The sequence below is a fragment of the Lepidochelys kempii genome, chromosome 1 (assembly GCF_965140265.1).
Source record: "Lepidochelys kempii isolate rLepKem1 chromosome 1, rLepKem1.hap2, whole genome shotgun sequence".
NCBI lineage: Eukaryota > Metazoa > Chordata > Testudines > Cheloniidae > Lepidochelys > Lepidochelys kempii.
The window spans coordinates 190,305,645-190,327,830 of record NC_133256.1 but is presented as its reverse complement, the minus strand read 5'-3'; the positions used below and the strand labels follow the sequence as shown (position 1 = coordinate 190,327,830).

Sequence of the window (22,186 nt, the reverse complement as noted above, 5' to 3'; positions counted from 1 at the left end):
ATTATTTAAATATATGAATTATTATAATTATTGTTATTCATATTAAGCATATTGTTTTTAATTTTTATTATTTAATAATTTGTAATTATTATAATTATTATTATATACATATATTATTATATTATAATATTTATATATGATATAAAAGCATATAATATATAAAAGCATATAATAACATTTAACATTCCTGTGGTGGGAAGAACACCTCAACAGCCCAACACTGTGGCATTTAATTTCAGAAAGGGGAACTATGCAAAAGTGAAGAGGTTAGTTAAACAGAAATTAAAAGGTACAGAGACTAGAGTGAAAGCCCTGCAAGCTGTATGGACGCTTTTCAAAGACACCGTAATAGAGGCTCAACTTAAATGTATACCCCAAATTAAAAAACACAGTAAAAGAACTAAAAAAAGAGCCACCGTGGCTTAACAACGATGTAAAAGGAGCAGAAAGAGATAAAAAGGCATCTTTTAAAAAGTCGAAGACAAATCCTAGTGAGGTAAATAGAAAGGAGCATAAGCACTGCCAAATTAAATGTAAAACTGTAATAGGAAAAGCCAAAAAGGAGTTTGAAGAACAGCTAACCAAAAACTCAAAAGGTAATAACAAAATGTTTTTTAAGTACATCAGAAGCAGGAAGCCGGCTAAACAACCAGTGGGGCCCCTGGACGATCGAGATACAAAAGGAGCACTTAAAGACGATAAAGTCATCGCAGAGAAACTAAATGAATTCTTTGCTTCAGTCTTCACTGCTGAGGATGTTAGGGAGATTCCCAAACCTGAGCTGTCTTTTCTAGGTGACAAATCTGAGGAATTGTCACAGATTGCAGTGTCACTAGAGGAGGTTTTGGAATTAATGGAGAAACTTAACAGTAACAAGTCACTGGGACCAGATGGTATTCACCCAAGAGTTCTGAAAGAACTCAAATGTGAAATTGCGGAACTATTAACTATGGTTTGTAACCTGTCCTTTAAATCAGCTTCTGTACCCAATGACTGGAAGATAACAAATGTAATGCCAATATCTAAAAAGGGCTCTAGAGGTGATCCCGGCAATTACAGACTGATAAGTCTAACATCCATACCGGGCAAACTAGTTGAAACAATAGTAAAGAATAAAATTGTCAGACACATAAAAGAACATAAATTGTTGGGCAAAAGTCAACATGGTTTCTGTAAAGGGAAATCATGCCTTATTAATCTATTAGAGTTCTTTGAAGGGGTCAACAAACACGTGGACAAGGGGGATCCAGTGGACATAGTGTACTTAGATTTCCAGAAAGCCTTTGGCAAGGTCCCTCACCAAAGGCTCTAACGTAAATTAAGTTGTCATGGGATAAGAGGGAAGATCCTTTCATGGACTGAGAACTGGTTAAAAGACAGAGAACAAAGGGTAGGAATAAATGGTAAATTTTCAGAATGGAGAGGGGTAACTAGTGGTGTTCCCCAACTGTCAGTCCTAGGACCAATCCTATTCAACTTATTCATAAATGATCTGGAGAAAGGGGTAAACAGTGAGGTGGCAAAATTTGCAGATGATACTAAACTGCTCAAGATAGTTAAGACCAAAGCAGACTGTGAAGAACTTCAAAAAGGTCTCACAAAACTAAGTGACTGGGCAACAAAATGGCAAATGAAATTTAATGTGGATAAATGTAAAGTAATGCACATTGGAAAAAATAACCCCAGCTATACATACAATATGATGGGGGCTAATTTAGCTACAACTAATCAGGAGAAAGATCTTGGAGTCGTTGTGGATAGTTCTCTGAAGACATCCACGCAGTGTGCAGCAGCAATCAAAAAAGAAAACGGGATGTTAGGAATCATTAAAAAAGGATAGAGAATAAGACTAATATCTTATTGCCCTTATATAAATCCATGGTATGCCCACATCTTGAATATTGCGTACAGATGTGGTCCCCTCATCTCAAAAAAGATACACTGGCATTAGAAAAGGTTCAGAAAACGGCAACTAAAATGATTAGGGATTTGGAACGGGTCCCATATGAGGAGAGATTAAAGAGGCTAGGACTTTTCAGCTTGGAAAAGAGGAGACTAAGGGGGGATATGATAGAGGCATATAAAATCATGAGTGGCGTGGAGAAAGTGAATAAGGAAAAGTTATTTACTTGTTCCCATAATATAAGAACCAAGGGCCACCAAATGAAATTAATGGGCAGCAGGTTTAAAACAAATAAAGGAAGTTCTTCTTCACACAGCGCACAGTCAACCTGTGGAACTCCTTGCCTGAGGAGGTTGTGAAGTCTAGGACTATAACAGGGTTTAAAAGAGAAGTGGATACATTCATGGAGGTTAAGTCCATTAATGGCTATTAGCCAGGATGGGTAAGGAATAGTGTCCGTAGCCTCTGTTTGTCAGAGGGTGGAGATGGATGGGAGGAGAGAGATCACTTGATCATTACCTGTTAGGTTCACTCCCTCTGGGGCACCTGGCATTGGCCACCATCGATAGACAGGATACTGGGCTGGATGGACCATTGGTATGACCCAGTATGGCCATTCTTATGTTCTTAAGTGTTCATACCTGGAATTATTCAGACATAACTATTATGCTTTAAATGTATACATCCATTTCATGTACTGCACCCTGGGTAATAAGATGCAAGGACTCCATGCTTGCAGTGGCGGCATTAGGCACCTACAACCCAAACAATTGCAGGGGCTCTGAGGCAGCAAGGGAGTCCCCTGAAAGCCAGATCAAGCCCATGAGGGTCTTCCGTTTAGCCCACTGTGTGTCAGCTGTTCCATCTCCTCCCTTCTGGGGGTTACGCATAAGGACTGCCCCTCTCCCCAGCTCCAGCTCGGGCTTCTGGTGGCTCTGGCACCTGTACTTCCCTGCCTGGTTCTAGCTTCAGTATTCCCAGGCTGAACCACCTTTAAGTGCCATACCGCATCCCTACTCACCACCATGGTGGATGTTCTGCAGCCAGAAAGCACAAGTGTTGGAGCTCCCAGGAACCCTGGGCCAGCCAGACCTGGGTAGTTGGGTGGCCTTTACAGCAGAGCTCCCAGTAGGGAGAAGGAAGGAACAGCCGATGCCTGGTGGCCCAAACAGAAGGCCCTCACCAGCAGTTCAGTCCCTGTGCTCTCTTGCTAGGAAGCCCATTTCCCTCTGCTGCAGAGCATCCTTTGAGCTGGCAGGTGCTGGGCCTAGGTGGGGGAGTGCATCGGCCCAAGCTGCTGGGAGTCTGGAATGGACCCTGAGCCAGAACCAGAGCTGAGTACCGGGGTGGGGCAGGGATGGGACAGGCTGTGGGAGTGGGTGACCCCTTGCTTCTCTGGGCCTCTCTCAGCTCCCTTTCTTCCCCCCATTTTCCTCTCAGCCCCTGGTAGGGGCCCTTGAATTGAATTTTGCAGGGGGCCCCCATAGGACAAAAACCACTGCATGGTTGTAAAATGAATTGGCTCTTTATTAACAGAACTATTTACAGAGATTCTGCAACTTTATCAAGTCCTGTGCACACACTCTGGCTTCCTGATACCTTCTCCTTACTCTTCCCACTTGCAACCTGTGCTCCTCCCTCCAGGTTCTGTGCAGGTTGCTACAATACCAAACCTTAATCCTAATTAGCTTTTCAAGTGCAGACTAGTCTTAAGGCTGCACCTTCACTGCCCGCAAAAGGGTATGTTTACAGCAACATAACTCATGCACATGGGCTATCTCGCTGTAAAACTGTAGTCTTCTTCATGATATAGCTAGGCAAGCTCAACCATGGATAGGGGTTATAGCATCGACTTCATCTAGCTACAGTAAATATTACCCGTGCCTTGTCCCCACTAGGGTTTTACAGTAAGATAACTAACCTGCATTAGTTATATGCCTGAAGGGGCGGGCGGGGGGGGAACCACATGATTTTTGGCTCTGAATAGCCTAAATGCTTGTTCAGGGCTACAGCTATCTATGGTTTACCCTAGCTGATAAACCACAAACTTTTGAGGAGTGTCCAGACTAGCCCTTACAAATACATTAACTACCTCAAGTTAACTGGCAATCAGTCCACTGAAGATAAAATCTTGAGTGTAGACATAATGTGCTTTGAATTTGGCCATATCAGTAGACAGTAGTGACTGAAAGCTGTCATCATCTGAGAGCTATTGAATGACCTAACCAAAATATATCCATTACTTCAGGTTGGTAATTGGTTCTTAGGGATGCACAGTCCACAGCATAACTTGCTCCCAGCAGCGAGGGCAAGGATAGAATAGGCTGTAGAATGGAGCTTTGGAAAGGGGTCCCCCGAAGTGAGGAATGAGGCGTGTGGAGAGGGGAGCAGTGTGAGGGGATTCGCAGTGCTTCTGCCTATGCTGTATCTCTTCCTTGGATAAAAAGAAGGCTCTTCGATCTGCTAGGCTGGCACCCTCCACCAACCCTAAATTCACTTCAAAATTCAGAGGATGAGAGAAGATTTTTAAACTGAACGCACTTGGCAGAATTAACCAAGTGTGCTCTGTGTGGGGATTCCTGTGTAAACCAATAAAACCCAAGTGAAAATTTCAGGCTTAAAAAAAATGGTGCTATCTTTGCAGCATTTGAAAACAGCTTGTTAAAAGGATCCATTTAACTTGGATTCTTACACATTTGCTATGAGATTCTCTCTGGAAACACAGTCCTAAAGGACAAAGCAGTGAGGGAGGTGAGCAAGTGTAACTTTTCATATAACTCAAGGAAAGCAGTTCTTTAAACACCCATTTAAAAAAAAAATAGGGCTGATGATTAATTGCAGTTAATTCATGCAGTTAACTCAAAATTTAATCTTGATTAAAAATTAATTACAATTAATCGCAGCTTTAATTGCACTGTTAAACAGAAGAATACCAATCGAAATTTATTAAATATTTTTGGATGTTTTTCTACATTTTCCAATATATATCTGAAAATATATATACAGAATACAAAGTGTACAATGCTCACTTTATATTTTTAATTACAAATGTTTGCACTATAAAAATGATAAAATAGATAGTATTTTTCAATTTACCTCATATTGTAATGATTCTCTTTATCATGAAAGTGCAGCTTACAAATGTAGATTTTTGTTGTTGTTACATAACTGCACTCAAAAACAAAACAAAAAAATGTAAAACTTTAGAGCCTACAAGTCCACTCAGTCCTACTTCTCATTTAGCCAATTGCTAAGACAAACAAGTTTGTTTACATTTACGGGAGATAATGCTGCCTGCTTCTTATTTACAATGTCACCTGAAAGTGAGAGCAGGTGTTCGCATGGCACTGTTGTAGCTGGCATTGCAAGGTATTTACGTGCCAGAAATGCTAAACATTCATATGCCCCTTCATGCTTTGGCCACCATTCCAGAGGTCATGCTTCCATGATGATGATGCTCGTTAAAAAAATAATGCATTAATTAAATTTGCAACTGAACTCCTTGGGGGAGAATTGTATGTCCCCTGTTCTGTTCTACCCACATTCTGCCATATATTTCATGTTATGGATGATGACCCAGTCTTGGATGATGACCCAGCACATGTTGTTCGGTTTAAGAACACTTTCACTGCAGATTTCACAAATGAAAAGAAGTTACCTATGTGAAATTTCTAAAAATACAGCACTTGACCCAAGGTTTAAGAATCTGAAGTGCCTTCCAAAATCTGAGAGGGACGAGGTGTGGCGCATGCTTTCAGAAGTCTAGAAAGACCAACACTCCGATGCGGAAACTACAGAACCCAAACCACCAAAAAAGAAAATCAGCCATCTGCTGGTGGTATCTGACTCAGATGATGAAAATGAACATGTGTCGGTCCACACTGCTTTGGATTGTTATCGAGCAGAACCCGTCATCAGCATGGACACACGTTCCCTGGAATGGTGGTTGAAGCGTGAAGGGACATATGAAGCTTTAGTGCCTCTGGCACGTAAATATCTTGCGACGCCGGCTACAACAGTGCCAGGCGAATGCCAGTTCTGACTTTCAGGTGACATTGTGAACAAGAAGCAGGCAGCGTTATCTCCTGAAAATGTAAATAACTAATTTGTCTGAGCAATTGGGTGAACAAGAAGTAGGACTGAATGGACTTGCAGGCTCTAAAGTTTTACATTGTTTTATTTTTGAATGCAGTTATTTTTGTGCATAATTCTACATTTGTGAGAATGTAACTTTCATGATAAAGAGACTGCACTACAGTACTTGTAATGGGGAATTGAAATATACCATAGTATTTCTTTTGTTTTTTTACAGTGCAAATATTTGTAATAAAAATAAATATAAAGTGAGCACTGTTCATTTTGTATTCTGTGTTGTAATTGAAATCCAATATATCTGAAAATGTAGAAAACATCCACAAAAATTTAACTGGTATTCTATTATTGTTTAACAGCGCGACTGATCGTGCGATTAATTGCAATTACTTTTTTAATCTCTTGACAGCCCTAAAAAAAAAAAGGAAAGGCTCCTAGTATCTGAGCTCTTATTTGTTCTCCTCTCTCCCGCTGCAACTCAGAAACAGACAAGTCCCTGTAACTGGAACACAGACTAACGTGGCTTCCAGCTGATCACATGGCCAAATGCAGCATAATCTTTTCTTTTTCTAAAGAACTGCTGAAAAACACCTCTATCTTCCTCAGAAGGGAAATCAGTTGCATTTTGCATCTGTGCACTCAAGGGCATTGTCCTATCGTGCAGTAACACATTAACAGGTGAAATGTTTCTTAAAATAACACAGTAAAAAATCTTAACATCACAGAAAGGGGAACTTGTCAGGGTGCTTCCACTAAATAAGCCTTAGGGGTCATTATGACTTGGATTTAATTTTAGACCCTACTGCTGCAAACATGTGCAGGCAGATGCCCCACTATACCTTTGCAGAGTCCCACTGAATTCACCAAACCTCTGATCAGGTGTAAGGGTCTGACCATGAATTCTCTGCTGGAACAGGGCACTTTCAGTGTAGAAAGAAACTAGAGCTTGTCCCTGAGCTCTGAAGGTATGCTCTTTCCTGCCACCTGGTGGGTGCAGGAGAAAAGACAACCTTTCACTTATTTTAGCGTTGGATCAGATGAAGTGAGCTGTAGCTCACAAAAGCTTATGCTCAAATAAATGTGTTTAGTCTCTAAGGTGCCACAAGTACTCCTTTTCTTTTTGTGAATACAGACTAACACAGCTGCTACTCTGAAACCTGTCATTTAGCGTTGGGAAAAACCCACCACACAAAACATGTAACTTCTGTTGCAATGCCTCAGTCATATTTAAAGGCTAGGGTCAAGTGAGAAAATAATATTCCCTTGCTTATTGTTACCTGAGGTCTACCAGGTGTGGCCCCCCCTTCCTGGCTCTTGCCTTTGAGTACTCAAGCTGGTACTTTTCTCCCCACTTAACCCCTTCTAGTGTTGCTTTAGTTTCGTTCTCTCAGGAATGTCCCAAGTGATAGTTCTCTCGTACCGCTGGACTTAAATAAAGCAAGAGTTATGTGACATAGGAAACAGAATTAAACAAGAATGAAATATGCTATGAAAAAAACTGGTTAGGATAAATGCTGCGCCTTACTGTTTCTTAACTGAGTAAGGTTAGAACTCCTACACCTGAATGTCTGCTTGCCTCTCTCCTGTCACCCAAGCTGCTAGGTTTATCACACAATGATTCATGTCTCCACTTGTCACATCTTCAGCTCGGTCAGCCTCCTAGCAACTCATTCTGGCTTTGTCTATACTGGAGAAATATTTGGAAATGTTACCCATCTTTGTTTACCCCTCACACTGTGGGGATCGTTCCTAAATAAATAAGATGGCTTGAGAGCCCACTTCAAGACACTTACCCAAAAGTTCTGAGTTTGAGGAAAATGAAGTAAAAGAGCCTGTCTGCAATTCCGGTGCTCCTCACCTTAACGATGACGGACACTGAATTAGCTGTGCTTTGTAATCAAATCTGAGAATGTGACTTTTCTGAATAAGTTTCATGCGAACCAAAGGAAAGCCAAGTAACCAGCAATATCAGCAGGTAATTAGAGGTGACTGCACATGCACGACAATGGGAACTCCTCACTCTCAATCTAACTGGCTGTCAAAAGGCACCTGTGCCTGGAGCAAAGGGAAAAGTGATATCTAACACACTGTCGTGAGAAAGATGGAGTATAAAACACACCTTAGTTAAACAACTACTTAAATGATTACCTATACCACAGCTGAATTTTGTTTTATAGAGTTTTATTAAATAACCTTAATAGCAGCAACTAATTTTAAAAGACCCCAAAAAAGCATTGGAATATGATTTGGCTAACATAAACTAGAAAATTGGATGATTTGGCCATTCGGGTTTTCAAAATCAAATCACATAACCACAACAGAAAATAACACTTGTGCTCAGTTACTATCTTGGGAAGGTGATTTTGTTTAGATTTTTGACTGAGTCCCTCAGAACAGGGCCTCACTTCTGCCAGTTAGTTATCTATTCCAGCATTGCTAAATGTCCAACCAAAATGAGAGTTGTGTTCTCTCACCATTCAATCAGGAAATGAGACATCAGATTTTGAATACTTGTTGCTGGAACTGGAATATTCCAGTCTCTTTGTGTAACACATCTGTCACACCAGTTTGTGTAAGGCAAGTTAGGCCCAACCATCTTGAGACATACCTTTAACACAGGCTGTTTTATTGTGGTTAGCAAATTACCACTCCAAGTCACTTTGCATGGGCCCCTTTGCAGTGCATCTCTTGGCCCTCCTTGGCCAGCTATGCTTGCTCAAGTTGCAGTTTCTCCATCAATTCTGCTTGCTGCTGAAATGTCCAATTTAAAGGTCATATAATTTATACCAAGACCCACTATATTCTTTGATTCTCTTTAAACTTCTTTTTAATAGTCCATTATTGAATGCAAAGTCACTTCAAGAACCGTTGTTCTCTAGCAGACCAGGCAGCTGTATAAATCTTCCATTTCTGTTCCCCTCATTTTAACAATAATGGTGGGACCTTAGTATGTATGGCTGAGCTGGGTCTCTGCCTTATTAACCAAACAGTTACATTTCTTTTTATTCCACTCAGTGGTCAAGTGTCCTTATAAACACAGTATTTGGTTTCAGCTCCTTCTGTTTACTGCCTCTTTCAACACAGCACATTATCCTTACTTCTTCATTTAACCTAAAATAAATCCATATGAATGCAGCCTCTTTCTTTTCGAACAGGATTGTCCATGAGGTAAACCTTGTCGTTAAAGTTTACAATATTTTGCCCAAAGCTATATCCCTTACAGTTGACTTCCCTTTATACACATTTTATTTATAATATTAGATTCAATCAATTTCCCTGTTTTACTGCTATATCTGGTACGTCACATAATATCCATGTTTGATATCAATTTAAAATATTTTTTAAAAATTTAATTCATTCACAGAAAGGGAAAAAGCAGAAGTCTCTTTAGCTGTACCAGCAGCACACTCTCGTAAAAATCTATAGTAACTCTGAGTTTTTCTCAGATTATTGAAGAAATCTAGCCATTAGACACTGGGTTTTTATTCTCTGAGCCCTCTGTTCTATCTGTCCAAAAAGCCTTGATACTTGGGCAGTTTTTAAATAGTAATAACTCATAGTTTGGGGGCCTTAGTCACTGCACTGTGCTGATGCAGCATGTGGTGAGTAATCTGCTTTGCATAGGGTCTTTCTGTTTAGAGTGGAGATGTTGCTGTAATATCCATTAGCTGTCAACCTAACTACCTCTAACTAAAATAACAGGAAAGTTTATTACTCTCCAATACATAGATGGGAAGTGGTGTGCAGTGACTGGAAATGGGTTTGCTGGCTGGCAGCAAGTTGTTATGATAGGTTAGATGCTGTCCTCCCTGTTGCCTCTCTCATTCTCTTTCTGCAGGGATGCTCAGGCAGGATGATAACCCATATGAGTCTTCTTGTGAAGATGATGAGTTCTTCTTTCTCTAGCTGTCTCAGAAGAAAAAAAAAGGGCCTGTTTCCAGCTCCTTTCATGCCTTCAACCAGTTCAATGGGTAGCTTTAACAGTTGTGGGGAGAAAGGGTAAGTGAGCACTTGTCTGCAATGGTAAGTGCACTTGTGGTAAATTATTCGGCCACTAGATGTCTGTGTGTTGTAAAGAGTAGATGTGCTGCCTGGTATATCAAGGAAACTAAGCTGGAACCCAAGCTGCATGGTGGCTTGTCTGTCTGTGTGGCTTAGAGGCCCACTTGTTGACGCAGTAGCCCAACAGTAGCTATGCATTTGAGTTGGGCTATTCATGTTACAAATCCAAAAATAGGGTCAGGTTTGCAAGAAGTTTCAGAGGCTTCAGTGAACGTAGGCTAGTTTCCGGTAGCGCTGGGATCATTTGTTTCTACTTGGTGGTGTCCAGGGAGTTTCCGAGTTTGTTCAAACGAAGTGTGAGAGCACAACTCAGAAACAAGAGCTGCTCCATGATCTGAACTCAGGTTTGAGGTTTGCAGGAATTCCTAAAAACTGAAACGCACAGTTCTGCAGCACTCCATCACAGACCAAAGAATTAAGTTACACCAGTAATTTGTGTCTGTACATCCCCGCGACATTTCGGTAAGGCAACAGACTGATATACTTACAGCTTCTTCCTGAAGTGACGGAGTGTTTTCACAGCTCAATGTATGGGCAATAGGGGGTTTTGGAGGTTGGTAGCAGTTCCTCTTTTCTTTCCACAGTCCTTACACCAGGTGTTACCAGCTGAGTCAGGTCCAAGGTTGATGCATATGGTGCTTGCATAAATGCATTCAGTTCAGGAACAGATTTTTAAGCTGTGTGCATCTGTTTTGTAGAACAGCTGCTCCGTTTATATGGTGCCCTTAACACCTCGTAATGCCGCAGTAAAGGGGTTTTTTATTGCACAGATGGACCTGGACCAAAACACCTGCAAACTACATATATTTGGCTTTAAAGTTGAAATGTACAGCTTTTAAGAAGGCAGTGCAGTCTAGTGATTAGCACGCAGAAATGGGAGTCAGAAGACCAGAGTTCTAGGCCTGCCATGTACTTGCTCTTAAAGAAGTTCTTAACATATCTGTGCTTCAGGTTCCTCATCTATAACATTGGGGTAATGATATATTTCATCGTGTCTATATTTATATTATTATTGATAATGTTTTTTAGTGTGTTAGGGGACATTTTCAGTGAATTTTGTGCTGGTTAAAGGTGCAGGACTGATAGCCCCGGTGACAGGAGTACCCCTCCAGAATGCAGACCCAGCCGAAATACCCATCTGAGAGAGAGTACTAAATCAAGCCCCTCATCCCCCATAAACAAATAACACAAGTATGAAGGGGAAGATTAGAAAGGTACAAAACGAGATCAGACTAGCTAGAAACATAAAGGGTAACAAGAAAACATTCTACAAATATATTAGAAGCAAGAGGAACATCAAGGACAGGGTAGGTCTGTTACTCAATGGGGGGGGGGGAATAATAGAAAATGTGGAAATGGCAGAGGTGTTTAATGACTTCTTTGTTTCGGTTTTCACCAAGAAGGTTGGTGGTGATTGGATGTCTAACATAGTGAATGTCAATGAAAATGAGGTAGGATCAGAGGCTAAAATAGTAAAAGAACAAGTTAAAAATTACTTTGACAAGTTCGATGTCTTCAGGTCACCAGAGCCTGATGAAATGCATCTAGAATACTCAAGGAGCTGACTGAGGAGATATCTGAGTCATTAGCGATTATCTTTGAAAAGTCATGGAAGATAGGAGAGACTCCAAATGACTGGCAGAGGGTAAATATAGTGCCAATCTATAAAAAGGGAAATAAGGACAACTCGGGGAACTACAGATGAGTCAGCTTAACTTCTGTACCTGGAAAGATAATGGAGCAAATAATTAAGCAATCAATTTGCAAACATCTAGAAAATAATAAGGTGATAAGTAACAGTCAGCATGGATTAGTCAAGAACAAATTGTGTCAAACCAACCCGATAGCTTTCTTTGAGTAACAAACCTTGTGGAGAGGGGGAAGTGGTAGATATGGTATATCTTGACTTTAGAAAAGCTTTTGATACTGTCTCGCATGACCTTCTCATAAACAAACTAGGGAAATTCAACCTAGATGGAGCTACTATAAGGTGGGTGCAAAACTGGTTGGAAAACCGTTCCCAAAGAGTAATCATCAGTGGTTCACAGTCATGCTGGAAGGGTGTAATGAGTGGGGTCCCACAGGGATCAGTTCTAGGTTTGGTTCTGTTCAGTATCTTCAACAGTGATTGAGATAATGGTATAGAGAGTACACTTATAAAGTTTGCGGACGATACCAAGCTGGGAGGGGTTGCAAGTGCTTTGGAGGATAGGATTAAAATTCAAAATGATCTGGACAAACTTGAGAAATGGTATGAAGTAAATACGATGAAATTCAACAAGGACAAATGCAAAGTACTCCATTTAGGAAGGAACAATCTGTTGCACACATACAAAATGGGAAATGACTGCCGAGGAAGGAGTACTGCGGAAAGGGATCTGGGGGTCGTTGTGGACCATAAGCTAAATATGTGTCAACAGTGTAACACTGGTGCAAGAACATCATTCCAAGATGTATTGGCAGAAGTGTTGTAAGCAAGACGTGAGGAGTAATTCTTCCGCTCTACTCTGCACTGATTAGGCCTCAACTGGAGTATTGTGTCCAGTTCTGGGTGCCGCATTTCAGGAAAGATGTGGACAAATTGGAGGAAGTCCAGAGAAGAGCAATAAAAATGATGAAAGGTCTAGAAAACATGACCTATGAGGAAAGATTGAAAAAAATTGGGTTTGTTTAGTCTGGAAAAGAGAAGACTGAGAGGGGACATAATAACAGTTTTCAAGTATGTACAATGTTGTTATACAAGGAGGAGGGAGAAGAATTGTTCTTAACCTCTGAGCACAGGACAAGAAGCAATGGGCTTAAATTGAAGCAAAGGAGGTTTAGGTTGGATATTGGGAAAAACTTCCTAATTCTCAGATTGGTTAAGCACTGGAATAAATTGCCAAGGGAGGTTGTGGAATCTTCATCATTGGGGATTTTTAAGAGCAGGTTGGACAAACACCTGTCAGGGATGGTCTAGATAATACTTAGTCCTGCCTTGAGTGCAGGGGACTAGACTAGAAGACCTCTTGAGGTCCCTTCCCGTCCTATGATTCTATTAATTTAAATTTGCTCTCTCTCTCTCTTTTCATCAGGTCAGCCAGTTCTGTGGTATTCTGCATTCTGGCAGAGGCTTCTCTCAATAGCTGCTGCTCCTTACAATGTGGTATTAAAAAGAGCAGCGGGTGGTTGTCAGTGTCTTGCCAGTCAGGCTCCCAGTGTCACTGGGTTTGTGGAGTTGAGGGTGTGGAGTGTGGCTCTCCACTCTCTCTCTCTCTCTCTCTCTCTCTCTCTCTCTCTCTCTCTCTCTCATATAAATGGGGGAGCTACAGTATTTTAACATGTGTGACTCAGCTTTTCTTTATGCTCAGATTTAAAATGATAGAGCTGTGCGGAGAGAGTGGAAACCATGCTGGAGGGTGAGAGACTGGGGGGTGAGGGGAGAGGTGGAAACCATTCTGCTCAGCCTTCATTCTACCATGTGCCAGTAGCTTTCCAAAATTAAACTTCCCATGTGTCAACTGATTCTTCCCCCATTTGCAGCCTCACGGCTCTCTGTCTCTTGTCATGGTCTCTAATGTTGATAAAAGATTAATGGTTAAAATGGGAAGCTGTGGGCATAGTCAACCTTGCAGAGAAGTGTGATGAGCTAGGGGTGAGAAGCGATGTGGGGGGGAGGGGACATAAAGAACCACTGTCATCACTTCATTTGTAAAAGCCTGACCCTTCTTGACCGTAGAGAAGAAGAAATTGATAGATGACACCAAGGATTTTACAGCCACATGCATTAGATATCAGACAATTGCATGCCCTTTATCAGGCCATGGGCTGAGGCTAGATATCATCACCATAACCACAGTTACATAAGGTAACTTCTCATTTTACTTTCCTTTTATGACTGAGGTTGTCTCTATAGTTAACCTAAGACGTCTGGCTTCCTCACAGAAACTCATGGCTCTGCTGTAGTCAGCCACTTCTTCCAGGCAACAACTACTGATAGCAATGACCAGCACCTGAGCCAAGGCAGGCACTAAATACGTATTCGCCTATATTGAAAGTACATCTCAAATGGCTTTAGGGTCTAGAGCAGACTTATTTAAACATCTTTACAGAGGGTAAATCCCCAGTACAAATGACTTGGCTTATTAATGAACAGATTGAAAAAAAGCTGTAAATTGCAATAGTACAGTAAAAATGACCCTACTTTAACCATCCTTTTAAAATCATAGAAAATAGATAAGGCTTGTAGAATACTCCGAAGGTCAACAAATCCCATCTCTACTATCTTCACTACAGAGTTAGCCTGGGCAGCAGATCTCCACTAAAAAGCCCTTGCCATGCCAGACCTGTGTAACTGCATCCACAGTGGCTCTGTACTAGCCTGTGCTGGCAAGGATTTCTGGTGGGATGCCCATGGTCTGCAGTGGTGCATTAAGTTGGGTTCCTCTATGAATTCGCTAGCAGTGTACTTTCACTGTCTCTCGCCTAGCACAGAGCAGCTGTCTGAGAGTGACAGGAGAGCCATGCTTTATGTGACTAATTTCCAAGCGGAGCTACTCCTTATTAACGCAGACAGTTCTGAAGGCGAAAGCACGGCATTTGGCGGCAAGAACTTTAAATGAGAGCGTTGTTAAGGAATTCAATCTGCAAACCACAGCGTGATTTGTAGTGCACCTGACTGACTGCTGGGCCTCTCTGTTTTTCCATTGGTCCACTTAACATAAAAATGACATTGTGGATCCATTTCCCCAAATTATGGGTCTCACTGATATCACATCACAGCTTTATCAGAAGGCTGGTGTCAATGTCTGGCCAACTGGCCTCTTGGGAGGAGGATTTCTTGGATGAAATGCTGTCGAAGTGCAGCAGAAACAGAGAGCCACTGTAGGTGATAAGGGAGGAGCTAGACAAGAAAGTACGACCCAGATGGAATTGTGAGATAGTCTTGTAGGACTAACAGCACCTGGGCTTGATTAGCCTGCATTCTCATGGCAAAGTAGGTGGGTCGCCAGCTTGGGTTGAAGCAAAGCCTGGGCTCAGCCATGACTGCTAGCACAGACTCAAAGCACTCTCAAACCCAGGTTCGAGGTTTTTCTGTGTGGATGGAAGGGGCAGTTTGGGGCAACACCCCAGCTAACTCTGCAGTGAAGATTTGACTTATTAGACCAAGAGAGACAATGTTCCAGAGCAGCAGATGGGAGTTGCAAGAAAGGAAGGAAATGAGCCCACTTGAACTACGCAGACCACAAATACCAATCTACGGGAAATGATACAGTACTCAGTTAAAACAATATCTGTCAATAAAATTTAAACATCTAGAGGCACATCATCAGCTAATGTAAAATAGACTAGCCCCAGTCCCCATTGACTTCAGTGGAGCTGCACCCATTTACATCAGTTGAGGATCTGGCCCTTAATGAATGGTTATGGAACATACAAAGACTTCGTAAAGTACGATGACAAAAATCCCAGGTCTGGATCTAAATAAACATGTCCGTAGGGCTGTCTTTGTGAACAAAATGCTGTACAAGCGATGAGAGTTCTAACAAGACGTAGCGTTTTCAAGGTACTCTGTGTGCCTTAACTAATACTATCCCCACTGGTAAGCAAGTCCTGCGCGGCAAGTAATAGTATCCACATTTCCAGATGCGAAAACTGAGGCTAAGGCCCATATCCTCAAAAGTATTTAGGTTCCTAACTCCCATTAAGATCAATGGGAGTTAGGCACCTACCTACCTTTGAGGGATCTGGGCCACAGGGAGATTTGGTGTTCAGCATGGGTTGGAATTTAGGAGCTACTGGCTGCTAGCGTTGTTCTCGGGCCACTGGACCACAGCCTCTCTCAGCACTGCATGGCTGGGATGCAGCAGTGAGTGTTTCTCTGCTGCAATTAGCTCCCGACCACAGCATCCTAATGTTCCTTTTACATATACCAGTGACGCGTGTGCTCTGTAGTAATGTTTTCCTCAAGGTGAAGGAGGACTTCTGGCACCTTAGAGACTAACCAATTTATTTGAGCATAAGCTTTCGTGAGCTAAAGCTCACTTCATTGGATGCATGCAGTGGAAAATGCATCTGACTGAAGTGAGCTGTAGCTCATGAAAGCTTATGCTCAAATAAATGTGTTAGTCTCTAAGGTGCTACAAGTCCTCCTGTTCTTTTTGCAGATACAGATGAACACAGCTGTGACTTTGAAACCTTTCCTCAAGGTGTCTCTGTCCCTTTTTTGTTTTTGCAGCTGTGATGTGGAAATTTATCTGTGATTCATTGTCAGGTATAAGGGTTTATATGTCTGGGAAAAATCAGCAGAAGAAAGCAAAAGCTGCTGCGAAGAAAACAGCACCAAGGTTTGAGCTCGGTTCAAAGACTGTCATGTGCAACCACACAATGACTTCCAATATGTGCCTGGGTTGCCCTGATACCCTTATACTTCACACAATCTGACTCGAAAAGAGTATTCCTGTTGGCTCAGCTGCGAACACTGCCATGCGAATGGAAAACTCGCCGAAGCACCAAACGCACGTAGAGAAATGTGAAAAGCAGCAAAGTTTATCATTGAGTTGGTGAGAAATGTCCAATAGCAGAGCTCAAGGACCTTAGTGAAGTTGAGTTTTGTTTCGTATATCTTGCACCATTAACTTAGGAAATACACTTCATCAGACTTAATTCTACCAACGCAATTGCTAAAAATCAAGGAAACCACCACGGAGGGCAATGTAAACATGCATACCAGCTTCAGCTAATGGGAAGCTGAATGCGGGGAGGGGTAGCTCCGTGGTTTGAGCATGGGCCTGCTAAACCCAGAGTTGTGAGTTCAATCCTTGAGGGGGCCATTTGGGATCAGGGCAAAAATTGGGGATTGGTCCTGCCCTGAGCAGGGGGTTGGACTAGATGACCTCCTGAGGTCCCTTCCAACCATGGTATTCTATGACTTAAAGTCAAATGTCATAATACTCAGCCCTACAACAAACTATTTTAATGTTAATATATAACTACCCACAGTGCACGCATCGACTTCTTCCCAACCACACTCAAATGTGCAGCGGAACACCAGTTTCAGTTACAGAGATCCCCTGTATGCATCTTCAGTGTCGTGTTTGTTGATGGGAAAAGGATGAGGTCAGAGTTCAGGTTTTGCCTTTGCATGCAGTTGTGAGGTACTGGGAGTGTGCACTGTGGCTGGCTGTGTGATGAAACTGAAAGGGAGTTGGTTGTGCAGTTGATAAAGCTGAGGGTTTGGGTGTTCTGATGTCTGAATTCAAGTTGGTTGGGATGTTGACGTTGCCTTAATTAGTGCTGTCCTTGATTATTATCTTTTTTTGTTGGTTTGTTTAGTTAGTGTGTTGGCAGGAAACACACTTGAGCAAGTTTAACACTAAATTAATGTAGTGTTTTTGTGGAGGAATTTTGCTGCTATTTAAAAATCCATTAACGGAAGTCTTCAACCTGCAAGTCCCAGCCCTAATTCTGAGACTCTCCCCACCTGTGTTTCTACTCATGCCAGGTTGTCCGCCTTGCTGCCCTCTACATTCTTGCATCCCCATTTCAAAGCATCTTCCCTGTGACCAGTGATGAGCTGTCAGAAGCTGAAGAACCGGTTCCTTCTGTCACTGTGGCACTTCAGCAGCAGGTCCTTCAGTCGCTCCGGGTCTTCAGCGGCACTGAAGGACTCACCGCCGAAGTGCCACCAAAGGCCCAGAGTGCCGCTGGGTGAGTTAAAATTCTCAGGGGAGCTTCCCCAGCCAAGAGCTCAGGCGGGACAGAAAGGACGGTCCCGTGGGCCACATGTGGACAGTTTGCCCACCCCTTTAACAACCGGTTCTAAACCGGCTTCAAAATTTAACAACCGGGTCGCGTGAACCAGCTCCAGCTCACCACTGCCTGTGACCCCTTCTGGTCACTCCCCCTTCCCTCCCCTAAAGTCTTACTGCTACTGTAGTCTCTTGCACACCCTCCCCACATCCTAAGGAGCAGAGACTGGAGATTTGACTAATGGAATCAGTGTGGGCAGGGAAGGTGGGGAACAGAACTGGGGAGCTGGGCAGCACAATGGCACTAACTGTACACAGACCCACTATGCAGCATTATTCCACAGTACCCTGGTTCTCTGTCCCTTCCCCTCCCTTATCTGTTCCATTCACAGTGGAAAAACTTTTGATGGGTGTGGAGATGCATGGAACTTTGGAGCTAGTTGATAATTGGGGTCAGGGAAATGGGTCAGTGGTGTGGGGGATAGCAGTGTAGCAAGGGCCAGAAAGTCCAGTGAGGAGCCTGGCTGCCCAGCCTCCTGACATCCTTTGTTTCCCTCTCCTCATGGCCCTCCATCCTTCCTCAGACATGACTGTGGTGTATTGAAAACTGTGTTAAAATTACAATTTCGCACTTTAAAGGTTAGAGGTTTCTGGGTCCTGCTTGCAGATGAGGGGCTCTGTAGTGAAGCATGTGATCAGCATCTGTCTGCAGAAAGCTAGCCTAGAGCAAGATGGTATGAATTGTGCCTCACAGGGAGCAGCCTGCTTTGTCTCTCTCTGTTTTGCGGTTCTTGTGTTAGGATTCTGAATTCTAAGAAATAAAGTAGGTATGTTGCAACCGTCCAATAAGAAAAGGAGTACTTGTGGCACCTTAGAGACTAACCAATTTATTTGAGCATGAGCTTTCGTGAGCTACAGCTCACTTCATCGGATGCATACCGTGGAAACTGCAGCAGACTTTATATACACACAGAGAACATGAAACAATACCTCCTCCCACCCCACTGTCCTGCTGGTAATAGCTTATCTAAAGTGATCATCAAGTTGGGCCATTTCCAGCACAAATCCAGGTTTTCTCACCCTCCACCCCCCCACACACAAACTCAGGAGAGTGAGTTTGTGTGTGGGGGGGTGGAGGGTGAGAAAACCTGGATTTGTGCTGGAAATGGCCCAACTTGATGATCACTTTAGATAAGCTATTACCAGCAGGACAGTGGGGTGGGAGGAGGTATTGTTTCATGTTCTCTGTGTGTATATAAAGTCTGCTGCAGTTTCCACGGTATGCATCCGATGAAGTGAGCTGTAGCTCACGAAAGCTCATGCTCAAATAAATTGGTTAGTCTCTAAGGTGCCACAAGTACTCCTTTTCTTTTTGCAAATACAGACTAACACGGCTGTTACTCTGAAACCCGTCCAATAAGAGTATTTAATGTTAATTTAACTGCTGTGTGAATATGCTGTGAACATAATGACACACTTTGGCAGTGCCTCAGACCAAGGGCTGCTCTCTGACAAACCAAAAGGTTCAACAATCTGAGATGCTTCTTCCCTTGGGGAGCTGCAAACTCTGCTTCTCAGGCATCTTTGGCTATTGCTCTTGTCCCCACACCTCATGCCTGCTCTTTGTTGTAAGTAACAAGAGATAGGATATAGTAAGAGGGAGACGATTGCAGCTCAGCTTGTTGGAGAGACACAGCTTGCTGCTCCCTCAGAGAACTTCTGTTTCATTGAGGAGCTTCCTGATCTGTCAAGGGAGAAAACAGAACTTGTGGTTCACTTGAGATAGTCCCAGGTCTGACAAACCTTTGGGCCTGCAAATCTGCAAATCAGTACTTACCTCGCTATTTACTATTATTTTTTCCTACTAAAGAACTAAATTTTTGATTGGGAGGGAATAGGGAAAATGAAACAGTAAAAGATGGCATAGGTATTTTACTCCCTGTCCTAAAAGCCCATTTGCTGCATAGTACATAATCCTTTTAAAAGGTTGAATACCATGCCTGTTGTTCCCAGAATTACCTGGCATCGCTTATACTGTAACTACAAGCTCTTCTTGTGCAAATGAGGTCAATGAACTATCATGAAAGGTGATGGTTCAATCCTGCTCTAATTGACCCACACGTTCAACTTCATAGACTTGCCTGTAACATCCTCAGAGTTTCATGGGTGTAACAGAGGGCAAAATACATCCCTGTGTGTGTGTTTCTGGCATATTGTCTGAATACACAGTCTATACAGTATGTGTGATACAAACCTTGCTAGTAACCAGGAAGATCAAGAAGAAGAATGCATGATATATGCAGTTTGCAGTGTTGTTGTAACCAGGATATTAGAGAGACAAGGTGGGTGAAGTAATATCTTTTATTGAACCAACTTCTGTTGGTGAGAGAGACAAGCTTTCTAGCTACACAGAGCTTTTCTGGTTTGGACTTTGTGTAAGCTCAAAAACTTGTTTTGTCTCTCACCAACAAAAGTTGGCCCAATAATAGATATTACCTGTCCTACCTTGTGTCTCTAATATATGCAGTACAGCCTCACATTGTATTTCAGAAAGGCTGGTCAGGTATGGAATGGATCATAGGCTTCTTTTCTTACTTTAATGTGCTACAGTGGCTGTGTAAGTTGAATGCGAAGTAAACGTTGTCTGTAACGTTTTTCATATTTCTCTCTCACCATATTTTGACAAGTTCATGAATTACCCTTTGGCCCCTAGACCTGGCTCTTCTAAGTCAAGGGTTGAGGTACATGGGTCTGACAAATTGGAAGAAGCTTGCACGGGCATTGCTGGTGCTGTGCCTCTGACTTAAAGTATGTCTACACTGCAGTTAAACACCTGTGGCTGGCCTGTGTCAGCTGACTCAGGCTTGCAGGACTTGGCCTGCAGGGCTGTAAAATTGCAGTGTAGACATTCAGGCTCTGGGACCGTACCCTCGCTTGTATGGTCCCAGAAATCCCAACTATCAACACTGCAGTTTTATAGCCCCATAGCCCGAGCCTCTTGAGCCTGATTCAGCTGACGTGAGCCAGCCACAGGTGTTAAATTGCAGTGTAGATATACCCTTAAAAAACTAAAGTATATCAGTCTCTGGGGCTCTCAGCTGAGCCTTAAAAATGATTGATTGAATTATTGGCATGTGCTGTAGATATTAAAACAGAATATACTAACTCCTGAACCAGAGAATGGGATAGTCCTTCTAGTTTTGGATTAGGAGCCATGGCATGTTACAGGATTAACTGAAAATGGAAATCAGTTTCAATCTTTCCCAGGAGAAGAAAGGCCCATGGAGGCGGAGCAGGCTGCATTTTATCTGCACAGATTATTTCCATCTTAAATAGTAGGTGCTCTCAGCTCTTTACATTTCACTGCTTCAGGATGTCTGGTCTTCTGTTAAAAACCGAACCCATTTTAAGTGCATGCCAGCTCCTTTTACTATATTTTGCAGTTAGCACATTTGGTGGTAAGGCACTTCCTGTTTATCTGCAGAGATCTTACTTTCCAAAGCAAACGTGAGGCTGCAGGGAGCACACTAACCCAAAGTTCCCAGTCTTGCACTTGCATCTTATTTAATGGCAGTTTCTGCTTCCCATTTTCACAAGCTTCCTGAGATGAACATGGCAGAACTCACTCCAGAGACGCATGTAACTACGCCCCCTAGTTATTTATAGGGTGACCAGATGTCGCAATTTTATAGTGATAGTCCCAATATTCGGGGCTTTGTGTTATACAGGCACCTATTACCCCCATCCCAATTTTTCACACTTGGAATCTGGTCACCCTAGTTACTTGTAGCTCATGAAAAGCATTTTACTTTCATTAACTGAACACCTGATGTCATTAGGGGCCCACTTCTGCCAGCCTAAGGAGTGTACCTTACTCCATGATAGTCCCATTGAATTCAGTGGCCCCTCTCCCAGGATAAGATAGATACTATTTCATCTGGCTCAGCGTAAAACAGAACATTTTATAGTAAAATTCTTCTGGCAAATAAATTAACTGTGTGTGGTTACCTCTATTTTAACAAAGGAGAGCAATGATTTATGGCTTGTGTTTGTTTAAAAACTAAGGACCTGATCTTGTAATCTTTATGCAGGCTAAACTGCCGCTGACTTCAATGAGGGCTTTGTTAGCGTTACAGATTTAGCTCAGGCAGGTGAAATTAACACAGAAGAATGTACCATCAGAATAATAAATATTCTTTATTAGCAGTGGGAAAGAATGGTCAAGAATCTGCCAATATCTGTGCTGCTAGTTGACATAGTACAGAGATAAGATACAAGCATTTCTCTTTTCCATTAACTTGAGCACAAATCATCTGGTATGTTACGTGCACCCTGCGAACGACAGAAGTAGTACATCCTTCCTTTTGAATTGTGGTTTGAATTTTAACCAAGCTAGAAG

The 22,186-nt window shown here is 42.4% G+C and overlaps 1 protein-coding gene across 5 annotated transcripts in view; it reads left to right on the top strand.

Moving 5' to 3' along the window:
• Window positions 1–22,186, top strand: part of LOC140895616 (OX-2 membrane glycoprotein-like) — a 135,998-nt gene that overhangs the window by 82,623 nt on the left and 31,189 nt on the right. The gene's annotated exons all lie outside the window — the stretch shown is intronic.